At 37.1% G+C, this 10,841-nt stretch overlaps 1 pseudogene; it reads right to left on the reverse strand.

Annotated features, from left to right (window-relative positions):
- Nucleotides 1–5,754: 5,754 nt before the first annotated feature.
- Nucleotides 5,755–9,281, reverse strand: LOC141572487 (large ribosomal subunit protein eL28 pseudogene; annotated as a pseudogene).
- Nucleotides 9,282–10,841: the final 1,560 nt, after the last annotated feature.

Here is a 10,841-nt window from a genome sequence, read left to right on the forward strand (position 1 = left end):
TTTCATTACCACCATGCCAGTATTACAAATGTTAAAGAGACTTCTTGAAGAAAAAGAGGGAGGAAAACAAAGGAAAGAAGATAAAAAATGTGTATCATAAAATGACGATCACTATGTACCTACCAATGATCACTTTGATTATAAATGGTAAATAAATCAATCGAAAGATAGAGCGTAGTGAATGGATAAGAAAACAAGACCCTTACATGGGATGTCTGCAATAGACCAACCTCAGATCAAAAGACACACATAGACTGAAAGTAAAGGAATGGGAAAAGATACTTCACATGAATGAAAATGGAAAAACAGCTGGGTTAGTGATATTTATTTCAGAAAATAGACTTTAAAAAAAGCCTGTAATAAGATACAATGAAGGACATTACCTAATGATAAAGGGATCAATCCAATAAGGGGACATAACCCTGGTAAACATCTATGCACCCTACATAAGTGCACCTAAATATATAAAACAAATGATGACTGGCATACAGGTAACACAATCAAAATAGGGGACTTTAACACCCCATTGTCACCAATGGGCAGATATTCCAGACAGAACATCAACAAGAAAACAGCAGCTCTGACACTCTAGACCAGATAGATTTAATTGATATTTTTAGAGCAGCGGAACATACATTCTTCTCAGGTACACGCGGAACATTTTGCAAGATAGATCACATATTGGGCCACAAAACAAGTTTCAATATTTCAAGACAATTGAAATCATATCAAGTGACTTCTCTTGACCACAATGGTATGAAACTAGAAATTAATTCCAAAAATAAAAAACTGAAAACACACAAACACAAGGAATAACATGCTGCTAAACAATGAAGAGGTTAACAATGAGAGCAAGGAAGAAATCAAAGTATACCTTGAGAAAAATGAAAATGAAAGGACATTGACCCAAAATCTGTGGGACCCAGCAAAAGCAGACCTAAGAGGGCCAATTGTAGCCATGAAGGCTTACCTCAAGAAACAAGAAAAATCTCAAATAAATTGTCTAACTTTACATCTATGGGAACTGGAATAGGAACAGCAAACAAAGTCAAAGTGGGTAGAAGCAAGGAAATAATAAAGATCAGAGAGGAAATAAACAAAATAGAGGCTAAAAGACTATACAGAAGATCAATGAAACCAAGAGCTGGTGTTTGAAGAGATAAACAAAACTGATAGATCTTTAGCCAGACTCATCAAGAAAAATAGGGCCCAAATAAGTAAAAGCACAAATGAAAGAGGGGAAGTTACAATTGACTGCACACAGAAATACAAACAATTTTCCAAATACACTACAAGAAATTATACTCTAACTAACTGGACAACAAGAAAGATATGGATAAATTCCTAGAAGCATAACGTTTTCCAAGGCTGAATCATGGACAAACAGAAAATCTGAACTGAGGGATTACTACTAAGAAAATCGAATCAGTTGTCAACAAGCTCTGACAAACGAAAGTCCTGGACCAGATGGCTTCACAAGTGAATTTTACCAAAAATTCAAAAAAGAATTAACATGTATACTTTTCATATTATTCCATAAAATTCAAGAGGAGGGAAGCCTCCCAAACTCATTCTTCAAGGTCGCCATTACCCTGATTCCAAAACCAGACAAAGACATTACAGAAAAAGAAAATTATAGGTGGATATCCCTGATGAATATAGATGCCAAAATCCTCAACAAAATATTAGCAAACAAAATTCAGCAGTACATAGAAAGATCACACACCACAATAAAGTGGGATTTATTCTTGGGATACAAGGTTGGTTCCATATTTGCAAATCAATTAACATGAAACACCTCAAAAAAAAAATCACAGATCATATCAATAGATGCAGAAAAAATGTCTGACAAAATTCAGCACCCGTTTATAATAAAACTCTCAGGAAACGGAGAATACAGGGATACCTCAACATAATAAAGGCCATATAAGACAAACCCACACCTAACATCATGCTCAATGGGGAGAGCCTAAAGTATTCCCCTTAAGATTAGAAACAAGACAAGGATATCTGCGTTCACCAGTTTTATTCCACATAATACTGGAAGTCCTAGCCACAGCAATCAGACAAGGAAAAGAAGTAAAAGGCATCCGAATTGGAAAGAAGTAAAACTGTCATTACTTGTGGATGACATGATATTATATGTAGAGAACACCAAAGATTTCACCAAAAAATATTAGAACTGACAAATGAATTTAAAAAGTAGCAGGATACAAAATCATTTGCACTTGCTATACTAATAACAAATTATCAGAGAAATTTAGAAAAAATCCTATTTACAATTGCATCAAAAAAAAAAATAGCTACAAACAAATTCAACCAAGGAAGCAAAACACCTGTACTCAAAAAATTATAAGACATTACAGAGATAAATTAAAGAAGATACAAATAAATAAAAGCACATACCATGCTCATGGATAGGACGAATTATATAGTTAAAATGTCCATACTACCCAAAGCAATCTATATATAGATTTAATGGAATCTCTATCAAAATACCAATGGCATTTTTCACAGAACTAGAACAAATAATCCTAAAATTTATATGGAACCATAAGAGACCCCAAATAGCCATGGCAATCTTGAAAAGAGAAGAACAAAGCTGGAGGCATCATGCTACCTAATATCAAATTATACTACAAGGCCATAGTAATCAAAACAGCATGGTATCGGCATAAACAGAGACACATATATCAATGGAAGAAAATAGAGAACCCAGAAATAAACCTATCCCAATATGGTCATTTAATCTATGACAAATGGAATTTACACTGGGGCAAAGACAGTGTAAATTCAATAAACAGTGCTGAAAAATAGAACAGATACGAGGTCTGACAATTAAGTCCGCAGACAATGTTGCAATGATGTTGCTAACCTTATTTGCTATCAGAAAGATTATCACTGTGAATTTGTACAACCTGGACAAACAGTTACCTGAGTTTACTAATTCAAAGTGCTACAAAAAGCTGCATGACAAGATTAGACGACCAGAATTTTTCTGCAACAATTCATGGCTTTTGCCGACAACAATGCACCAGCGCACACAGCACTGCCTGTGAGGGAGATTTTAGCAAGTCAACAAATAACTGTATTAGAACACCCTCCCTGCTCACCTAATCTGCCCCAAATGACTTCTTTCTTTACCTAAAGATGAAGGAAATATTGAAAAGAAAACATTTTCATGACATGCAGGACATCAAGGGTAATAAGACGACAGCTCTGATGGCCATTCCAGAAAAAGAGTTCCAAAATTGGTTTGAAGGGTGGACTGCAGGCACTGGTTCGAGCATAACTTCTCAAGGGGAGTACTTCAGAGGTGACAGTGGTGATATTCAGCAATGAGGTATGCAGCACTTTTTCTAGGATGAGTTTGCAAACTTAATTGTCCAATGTTCATACAAGCAAAAAAAAAAAGTGAAAATGGACCACCTTCTTACTCCATTTTCAAAAATGCACTCAAAATGGATTAAAGACCTAAATATAAAACCTGAAACCATAAAACTCTTAAGAGAAAATATAGGCAGTAAATTCTCAGACATTACCTGCGGTAATATTTTACTGATATGTCTCTTCTGCCATGTGATGTCTGTGAAGTGGCATGCCATTGGAGTTTTATTTTGCATTTTGTTGTTTACTAGGGAGGGGAGACATTTTTTTATGAGTTTCTTTGCCATTTGTTTTTTCTCTTTATCCATTTTTTTTCATAGGTTATTTCTTTTATTAGGAAGAGTCCTTTATATATGTTGAATAAAATTTAGCAAAAGATACAGATTAAAGGAAGATTGGTTAATTTAATGTTTCTTTCTAGCAGTAGCTGTATTTGTTTTCTCCCTACTTTGAGCTGAACACAAGTGTCCTTTTAGTCCTTTTATAAATCAACTTCAGCTCAGCTGGGTCATTTAAGTGTTGGTTCATAGTGCTTTTATTTGTCATTTGTTTCTAATTAAATTTCATTTGTGTCTTCCTCATTGACCCGTGAATTTTTTAGAAGTATATTTTTTGCCCTTACATAGGAGATCTTGTAACAGTTTCTGTTGAAGGTAAACTCATGTTTAGATTCAAATTGTGGCATGTATTAGTATTCATTTTCTTCATGTCTATTGATATTTTCCCTTGCTGGCTTATATAGAGTTGAGGGTCTTTGTTTTCAGTTTCTTCATCTCTTTTTCTATTTAGCGCCTTGGTTATTGGGACTCTGACTGAACAGAGTCATGACTGGTTTGGCGGTTTGGACTTTCTACCATAGGGCCCTCTTGTGATATTTATGTTGGAGGCCTTGGCTCAGTTACTGGTCGTGAGGGTCTTTTTTTCCCTTAGTTTTTACTTGTTGCTGGGCTGGAGTGTTGCAAAAGGAGGGAATGTATCCATGTATTGTAATATCTTCAAAGAAGTTGTCTTGAATGCTATTGATTATAACTTATATAAAATGTTATAGTTTTCTTAGCAAATCACTTTTCTTTTGTCATTAAAACTCTTTCTGTAGACATATTTACATTTGTGAAATGGGTTATTTGTCTTACCTTGTTTACATAAGGAAATCAGTATCAAGTAATGTAACATGAGTTTGTACTTTAGACCAGTTTTTATACTTCTCCCTAAAATGTGTGGCCTGCCTTTTTAAAGTTTATCTCTGCATATGGAAAAAATCAGTTTTGTTTGGTGTTTGCCTGATGACAGATTTGTAAATTTTGCCTATTACCCTTCAGTTGCAATTTTAAAAAATATCATGATTTAGCTGAATCTCAGGTTGACACCTGTAGCTTAATGTTAGCCAATTCACTGGTTTTGGTCTGATTTTGCTGAATTGAGACATTTGGGGTGTGGTGATACTGGTTAAACGTTTCTTGATTATTTTGCTCTTCATACCTGGTATAGTAACTGTTAGGAGCTTTATGACCCTCTAACCCCTAAGACCTCTGTCTTATCTCCTCTCTGATCTGCATAACCTCCCTTCCTCTGTAGGGATCGTTACTCACTAAACATAGTCATTTTGCCTCCACTGTGATATCAATCTCATTTCTATAATGAAAATGTTCACTGATAGTGTTAATTGGACAAAAGTAACATTTTAGATAGTTCATCAAGAAGAGGATTTATTCAGGTGGTGGCCAGTTAGGTCAGTTGTTTAGAGCACGGTGCTAGTAACACCATTTGCCAATTTGATCCCCACATGGGCTCTGGGAGCTGCGTCCGCCTTTAAAAAAAAAAAAAGTGTACTGGGGATAAGAAAACAAAACCAGCACAGCAGTGTGGGAATACGCACCTTCGGGCCATTCATCCACAAGCAAAAAAAAAAAGTGCTCTCTCAAGAAGGTTCCCTTATAACACCTCCTACAGGAAGTTAGAACCATAAAGTTTTACAGGAAGTTGGGACTAGAGAGTAACAGGAAGCCCAGCTCCAGCCATAGACCTCCCAAGCCCTGGTCAGTTTCCTTAAACGGCCCGTTGGCTTTTACCAATAGAGAATAAGTGAGTGGTATATGATGAGACTGGTATTCGGGAGATTTAAATGCTTGATATTATCAGGTCAGGTACAGCCCTGCCACTTAGTGGCGTGGATGACCTTGGTAAAAGTAACCTTTTTATACATCAACTTCTTCCTTTCCTTCCTTCCTTCCTTCCTCCCTCCCTCCCTTCCCTCTCTCCCTCCCTCCCTCCCTCCCTCCCTCCCTCCCTCCCTCCCTTCCTTCCTTTCTTTATTTGGAGAAAGTCAGCTGATGCTTTATGCTGTATTGCTTGTGGTCAGGAAGGTGCTCAGGAGCCCTGGGTGGGGCGAGCCTGCTTCCTCTTCAGTGTCCCTGGCTCCTGGCTGCGCAGGATGGCACTGGCGCTGTGGGTGTCGGCCATGCGCAGACCTCGGCGATCATGTTCCGGATGCTGCTGAGGGGGGCCCGAGCCTTCGTGTTGATGTTTGTCCTCATGTAGGAGGTGGATGGCTTTCACTGGCTAGATCTCCACTTCATGACGACCACCACACCTCTGAGGTTGGCCCCTCGCTCCAGGTCCATATTCTTGCGGTGAATCAGCCCGTTACAGCGGAAGGAGTTGCAGGCTTTCACATTATTGGGCTCAGTGCTGTATGTAGGCTTGTTCCTTCTGATCAGGATGCTAGAGCAGTTGCGCACAGCCTTCCGTTGCAGATGCGTGAACAAGGTGACAGCGCCTCTCCTTGCAGCAGCGGGAGACAGAAAGGGCAACTTCCTTCTCTTTAACATGGAGATATGAGTACTAAGTATATTTAGCTTGTGTCTGTAGGATGTCTGCTGTTTAAGCTACAGGATATTAGGCAATATATCTCCATGCCTCAGTTTCCTCTTGCACAGCAATGGTGTCTACCTCATGTGAGATAACCCAAGTAAAGGTGTTATAAAGTTAACATATAGTAAGTCCCACATTTTTGGTGGTTGAGGTTTCTGTAAGCACCCAATTATAGACTTTCTTTTTGCCAGCTTAGTGGGACCCACTTCTGATCAACCAAGTCAAGATTTGAGTGAGCATGGTGGAATCAAATTTAGGGTTGTTTCAAGGTCAATATATAAGGAAACAGTATGTCCAAGCTTAAGGAGTAGGCGTGAGAACGAGGTTATTCAGTTGATGTGTCCAGGTGTTATAAGGTTCTAAAGGGAAGAAACTAAGACTAGTCATTGGAGAGGGGAAGAAACATCCCTACAGAAATAACCAAATATGTCTTTTGGTGTTTTTCTTCCCTCACAGATTTGATTATAAAATTCACACAGAAGAAATGTTGAAAGAAGTGTGCAGTGGACAAACATATTACCAGCACCCTGATACTGATATTTTGTTGTATTTGCTTTACCAAATGGATATCCATCCCATTATATTTTGGGTGTATTACAAACTAAACTTAAGGTATGAACACACTTCACCCCCAAATACTCAGCATGCATTGCTCGAACTAGAATTAAATATGTGTTGTGTGTTTAATTTAGCAAGAATTTACATGTAGCGAATTGTAAAATTCTTAGGTGTACCACTGAATGAATTGGACAGGTGTTTACACCTGTGTAACTCAAAGCCTACCGAGGTGTGGAACATTTTCAGTCCTGCGGAAAATTCACTCATGCTTTTTCCCAGTCAATAATACTCATTGTCTCCCGCCCCATGGCAATCAGTGTTCTCATTTATCCCTGCATCTATTAGTTTTGCTTGTTCTAAATAATCATATCAGAGCAGTTACTCAGTGGGTAGTGTTTTCTACCCTGCTCTTATGAAAAGCTGCTGTGAACATTCTTGTATCTCTTTATAGACATATGTTTATTTCTCTTGGGTAAATACCTACAAGTGGACTTGCGAGTAATAGTTTGAAGTCCCACCGACAGTGTGTGAACCTTTCCGTCACTCTACATCCTTACCAGTAGTTGGTTGCACTCTTTCAAATTGTAGCCATTCTGCTTTGTGTATGCTGCTGTGTCGTTGTAATTTTACTGTGCATTTCCCTCATGACTAGTAATGTGTTCTTGTTTATGTGCTTGTTGGCCACGTGCATGTCTTGCTTTGTGAGGTCTCGCTTCAGAACATTTGCCATTTAATAACTTGAATTGTTTTTTTATTATAGAATTATAGGATCTCTTTATACATTCTGGACACAAGTACTTTGTCTGATACAGGCTTTACAAATATTTTTCTCCCAGTCTGGCTTGACTTTCATTTTCTTAATATTATCTCTTGATCAGCAGATGTTGTACATTTTATGAAGTCCCTATTTCATGTATTTTCTGCATTATTTCTACTGTTGTTTGTATTCTATGAAAACTTTGCCTCTTCCCAGGCTGCAAAGAAATTCTCCAGCGTTATCTTCTAGAAGATTTTAGGGATGGTTTTATGTTTTCTCTAAATTCCTTTGACTTCTCATGTGATCTGTGTGTTATTGTGATTCCTACTTAATCATGACTTTAATATTTTAAAACACCTCGAGACTCCTTTTATAGCCCAGTGTATGATGTGCTTGATGAGTTTTGAAGAAGTTATATTGTGTAGTTATTGGGTATTTTGACCTCTAGAAGTCAGATAAATGACTGATAGTATCCCTTACACTGTCTTTGTTCTTGCTGATGTTGTTTTTTTTTCTTTGTGGGTGGTGACTGGTTAATCTTTTAAAATTGAGTGATAGGAGTTAATATTATCAGCTTTCCATTTGGTGAATTTGTCTTTTTCCCTTAATTATGTCAATTTTTCTTCATGTATTTTGAGACCCTCATGACAGCATGCACCTTACATTTATTATGGCTCCTCGGTGATGTGGCCCTGTTAGTGTTACTAACTGTATTTTTTTTAAGTGTTTTGAAATAATACTTTTTCTTGTAATCTACTTCATCTGGTATTCATATAGCCTGCCATTCTATTACTAGAATAACGCTTCTTACGGCAGGTTCTATCTTTTTCATCCATTTACTTTCAATCTGTGTCTTTATATTTAAAATAAGTCTCTTGGAGACAGCACATATGTGTTTCTTTCCTTCTTATCTTTCTGCCTGTTCATTGGAATGTTTGTAATTAATGAAATTATTTATGTGGTTGGATAAAACCTACCTTTTAAAAATTGTTTTAATTACTTTTTGACTTCTTATCTCAATCTTTGTGGTTCCTCTTGGGATTGCTATACATGTCCTTAACTCTTTTACATTCTACTTTGTGTTTATCTTGTACCACTTCCTGTACAAATTTAAGAGTCTTGCACTTTTATAGTTTGATGTACTACCCCCTTTCCTTGGTTGTGCCGTACTTGTCATTTCTATTTCATTTAGATAGATAGACTATAATCCCACAGCATATAATCTTTGCTTTACACAGTTATATGTATTTTAAAGAAATTTAGAGAAAAGTAATGTGTGTTTTTATATTGTCTTCTCACATAGTCTCCTTTTTTTTTTTTTTTTTTGGAAATCTGCATTTCTATTTGGTCTCATTTCCCTTCAGCCTGAAGACCTCGTAGAGCAGGTTTCATGGAAACAGATTCTCTTAGATTTCTTTTATCTGAAACTGTCTTTATTTTCCTTTTTTGAGGGGAGGTTGACTTTACTGAGGTGTGGTTTATGTATAATAAACTGCATCCATTTGATGTTATTCAGATTGCTTTGGTGGCAGTGAACTTACCTGAACTCAAACCCTGTCTCCTCTGTGGTGGGCAGCAGCCGAGACTCTTTAGTCTGAGTTGGCTGTTGGGTGTCCGTCCATCTTCCACTCATGTAGTTACAGGTCTGCCAGGTATTTGGGCAGCTGCCATGCAGATCGGGACTCGCCTTCTGTGGCTCTTCAGTCATGCATCTCCTGTCATTTTCTAGCTGCTGTTGTCACTTAGTGTGTCCTCTGATTCTTCAACACATTTGCTGTTTTTCTGTGCATTTCAAGTGTCCAGTGGCCCCAACTCATAAAGAGAATAGGAAGCTCACTCAATGCTTTTCTTTTCTTCCAGATGGTTCCCCTCCAGTTTCTTCTTGTTGTGAATTATACTTTAACATTTTCAGATGTTTGTTTTCAATATTTTGGCCAGAGTTTGTAATTATTATGTCAGAGTGTTGGGCAGATACCAGCTACTCTACCAATAGCAGAACTGGAACTTGTTTTGTTTGTTCTTAATCTGGGTCATGTGAGACTTGGGGTGGCCTTTGCTGTATTGGGTTAAAAACCAAGGCAGTTAACCAAACTCATGAAAAAAGACATTTATTAAATGTTTGATTTATATGCCATGACCCCATATCACTTTATGTTCCATGTTAATACCACCACTTGGTCTATTATTTTTCCCCTCATTTTCATCAACTAGGAGATTGGTACTTAGGGCTGTTAGGGTCCAAGTCGCATGGCTGGCTGGTGGCACAGCTGGGATTCAAATCTTGCTTGGTTTTTTGATTCAAGAGTCACATTGTAAATTAATACTGCAGGATGCTACTTTCTCCCTGTCTAAATCAGTTATTTCTCCAGGGAATCCTGCTTCCTTGTCATGGAGGAACTCCTCAGTTTCAGGGAATCATTTGAAAAGGATTCTCAATTTGTCTTTCTCAATTTGCTTGTATGTTTAATATGCCATAAGAAGACATAAGTAAAAGTCTTTTTATGGTTGGTAGTGAATTAAGTTTGTATACTACCATTTTATTTAAAGCACAGTTGTGCTCAGTGACGTTTTATGTGCAAGTAATTTCACCCTTACAGGTGTGTACCATTAAGAAAGTAGGGTATAAGTTACCAAGTTTAGGATTCATTAAGTGAGCGCCATGAAATTCCTGATTCCAAATATTAAATCTCACAGACAGAAGGAAAAGAAAACAAATAAGCAAGCATTTAAATATGGTGTGTTCATTTTTTTCTAGACTGGAAATGAAAAAATATATGACACCAGGACAAAACAGAGAACAAGAAAGGTAATGTCATCTTTATAGCTAAACATTATGTTGAATTTGTAAGGTTTACATTTGATTCACATAAGCCTTTTTGAAGATTAAGTAAATTTGAAAAACAGAACCTTTTACACAAAGAAATCTATGAGCTTTTAAAATCACATTCAGCTGTACCTTTATTTTCTTGTTAGTAGTTCTCTAATTTTTATGTAATCAGTTCACAAATTATGGAGCAGAGTAATATATCAGTTGCCTCAATTTCCTTTCCTTTCTTTTTTTTAATTTTTCTTTTTGCTTAGTGGTTTTTCTCCCCCAAATTTCAGTATATCTGCAACCAATAGTTTATCTTGTGGAGTAGATAGTGGAGGTGGCAAGATGAAACGGGAGAGAATACACATTGTGGTAACTAAACCCCCAGAGGAGGAGGTAGGTTATATAGTCAATACTGTTGATGTTTATTAAAAAGGCCTTGGTGCTCTGTGGTGG

Source organism: Rhinolophus sinicus, chromosome 14, assembly GCF_057876585.1.
Source record: "Rhinolophus sinicus isolate RSI-liver-muscle chromosome 14, RSI-T2T, whole genome shotgun sequence".
NCBI lineage: Eukaryota > Metazoa > Chordata > Mammalia > Chiroptera > Rhinolophidae > Rhinolophus > Rhinolophus sinicus.